This window comes from Euphorbia lathyris, chromosome 2 (genome assembly GCF_963576675.1).
Source record: "Euphorbia lathyris chromosome 2, ddEupLath1.1, whole genome shotgun sequence".
Classification (NCBI taxonomy): Eukaryota; Viridiplantae; Streptophyta; class Magnoliopsida; order Malpighiales; family Euphorbiaceae; genus Euphorbia; species Euphorbia lathyris.
In genome coordinates, this window is record NC_088911.1 from 15,395,579 (window position 1) to 15,399,207 (window position 3,629).

Here is a 3,629-nt window from a genome sequence, read left to right on the forward strand (position 1 = left end):
GTCCAATTTGAATCTCCAAATTATGGATGCTAGATGATTGGTTTTTAATAAGCTGATCGAATTTATTCTCGATCCGTTTAAAACCATCGTCGTGATTACTTATTTTTCCGCTCATAGCATCAATAAATTTGTCGATTTTAGAAGATAAAGTGCTAATCGTATCTCTTGATTGATTTTGATAATTAGCAGTACGATTTTGATTAGCATTAGCATTATTATTATCTCTCCAGTTAAAGTTAGGATGATTTCTCCACCCAGGATTATATGTATTGGAGTAAGGGTTATTATTTTGGTTTTGCCCTTGGACAAAATTTACCTGTTCAATTTCACTCATACCTTCGTAATCCACATCTGTTTGGATTTGCTTACCATTAGGATCACACGGTGCCATAAACCTATCAATTTTGTGCGATAAGGCAGAAAATTGGGTTGCAACATCGCTACTGGATCAAGATTCACTATACCTTTAACTGATGATGTTGTTGAGGATGATGGTTTCGCTAATGGTACGTGTCCACGTTCCGCGGGCCACATACTGCTGTTAATTGCCATTTCCTCCAAAAGTTCCCTTGTTTGGGAAGATGTTTTCTTCATAAATAACTCTCCAGACATAACGTCCAATAAACCTCTAGTTGTAGGATTTAGTCCATTATAAAATGTTTGCATTAAAAGTTCAGCGGGCAATTGGTGGTGTGGGCATAAACGTTGAAGTTCTTTAAAACGTTCTCAAGCCTCATAAAGAGTTTCATTATCATTTTGAGAAAAAGATGTTAACTCTTTAATGACTCTTGCGGTTTTTGCTAAAGGAATTTTTTTTGATAAAAACGCTTGGGCTAATTGTTCCCAAGTGGCAAATGATGCGGCTGGCATAGAAGTTAACCATTCTTTGGCTCGATCCTTCAAAGTAAAAGGAAAAAGGCGAAGTTTGATTGCTTCTGCAGTTACATCAGTAATTTTAAAAGTGTCACAAATTTCTAAGAAATTTGTCAAATGGGTATTAGGATTTTCGTTAGGTAACCCGTAAAATGTTACGTTATTTTGCAACATATTAAGCAACGCAGGCTTAATTTCAAATTGGTTTGCATTAATTTGGGGTCTAACTATACTGTTTGTTACACCGGCCACTCCTGGCCTAGCGTAATCCATAAGTGTGGCCATAACTTCTGGCTCGGTAATTCTAGTTTTTATTGGGGTTTTGTTTTTCTTTTTCTTTTCTTTCTTGTTCTTTTTAAGAGTTCTTTCAATTTCTGGGTCAATAGGATCTGGTGACGTGCCTGAACTTCGAGAACTGCGCATGAACTTGAAATTTCGCACGAACCGAAACTACCTACAAAACAGAATTTGAAAAATAAATATGTTAGTAATTGAAAATAAATAAAATATAAAAGTTTGAATAAGTATGAATAAACCTAGATTCGTAATAAAACACGAAAAATTTAAAATTTTGTCAAAAATTTTGGCGTTCCCCGGCAACGGCGCCAAAAACTTGTTGAGCGATTTCCACAAGTGCAGGATATATGCTTGTAGTAATAAAAGATATCGATCACACAGGGAACGTTTTTCGAACAAAACTTATTTACAATCGGTTAAATTTACTTTAAGGTTTATAATATGGAAAATCGTTTAATCGGTTTTGGTTTTGAAATTGCTAGAATGAGAATTAGGTTAGAGTATGAAAACGTTAGAAAATACTCTGATTTAAGAATGAATTTGCAAGATAGGAACGTTTAGTACTTTTTAGAAAAGTAAACAGATGTATTTGTTTGCATTAAGCAAAGAAAACAACTTTAAACTTTGTACGAATTATAAAGATGAAATAAATGACGGAACCTCTAATTAATTGGCTTTGAACATGACAAAACCCTATCCGGGATAATTGCCCTTAATCAAATTAAAACTCTTTCGAGATAATAATTTTCCTAAGTGTTCAACAAAGTTTCCTTGTAAAGATTTTGAATTAAATACGTTTTAATGAAAACACCAGCAGTCACTTTAGTGGATTGGTTACCATAAGTACTGCATAAAAATCTATCGAATAGAACAGACTTTATTAGATGAAATATAAATTGATACAAGTTTACAGAGAACATGGAGCATGGAAACATTCGACGGCTTGCAAGTGAACGGGTTGTCAATCATTTCCTTGGGTTTCGTTAGAGTTTGTCAGGCTCCGGGGCGGATCCTCTACTCAATCTTCTCGTTGAATCTTCGTAATAGAGACTGGGTCGGTCTACTACCAAAATGAAAACTAAACTGGAACAATGTCTAAACGCTACTAAACTTGTTATTATTGAATAAACAATATGTGTACAGCATATTGCTTTTTACAGAATCGAAATCTAACTTCTGAATCACTTGACTCGGAATTTCTGCATAAATTCTATACTAATCTCTTTTTTTCTACATATCTTCAACTCTCCATCAACTCTTTATTTATAGATGTTGAAGAGTCTTGATTGAAGTGTCGTGTCCGTTGTGAAGGATCGTATCTGTTGCGAAAGGACGTCTTTATCCACCTGAACGATCGCATTTCGTCGAAAACGAAAGTGTGTAACTAGGCTTCTACAAACTCCTGCTCGTATCGAGAATATTAAATTCTCTACCGAGAATGGGGGAGCATCAATTGGTCTTCAAACTAAGGGAAGGGGAAACTGAGGAACGCGTGTCGCGACCGAGAATGTGGGGGCCGCGATCGCGGCACGGAACGTTTTTCGGTTCTTCTGCTTTCGTTCGCGTCCTCGATTTGGCGTTATTAATTTCTGTCGTCTTCGACTCCTTTTGTAGGGTTTTTCTTCTGTTTTTGAACTCTTTTCGTTCCTATTTGGATTTTACCAAATATTTATGTACCTTACAAGAAAGAAACATATTCGAGAGTAAAAGCTTTCCAAACAGTTATAAATAGCATAAATTCGTAGCAATATTGATGTAATTAACGATGATATTTTAGGTATATTTTGGGCTTAACACATGTGGTAACTCTACGGTGGACAAATTCTATTTACTTGATGGCTTTTTATTCCGTGAAAATAAACTATGTGTGCCACAATGTTCATATCGAGAATTGCTTGTCCGGGAAGCCCATGATGGTGGACTGATGGGACATTTTGGGGTTCGTAAGACTTTAGATATTTTGCATGAACATTTCTTTTGGCCAAAGATGTGTAGGGATGTCAACAGACTTTGTTCTAGGTGCATCGCTTGTAAAAAGGCTAAGTCTAAGGTTTTGTCCCAAGGTCTCTATACCCCGTTACCCGTGCCTGCGGAACCCTGTGTAGATATTTCTATGGACTTTATTGTTGGGTTACCTAGGACAAAGAAAGGTCGTGATTCCATTTTTGTTATGGTTGATAGGTTTAGCAAAATGGCACATTTCATTGCATGCAATAAAACCGATGATGCTACCAATGTTGCTGACATTTTCTTTCGAGAGGTCGTAAAGTTGCATGGAATACCAAAAACTATAGTATCCGACGGAGATGCTACATTTTTAAGTCATTTTTGGCGTGTTTTTTGGAGTCGATTGGGTACTAAGCTTTTGTATTCTACTGCTTGTCATCCTCAAACGAATGGACAAGCCGAGGTCGTTAATCGAACTCTTGGTCAAATTTTACGTACTATGGTTGGGAAAA

At 36.2% G+C, this 3,629-nt stretch overlaps 1 non-coding gene across 1 annotated transcript; it reads left to right on the plus strand.

Annotated features, from left to right (window-relative positions):
• The first annotated feature begins 682 nt into the window (after positions 1-682).
• LOC136221159 (small nucleolar RNA R71) lies at positions 683-789 on the plus strand. The gene has a single exon (XR_010684944.1). It is a non-coding gene; the product is annotated as a small nucleolar RNA R71 (small nucleolar RNA).
• The last annotated feature ends 2,840 nt before the right edge of the window (positions 790-3,629 follow it).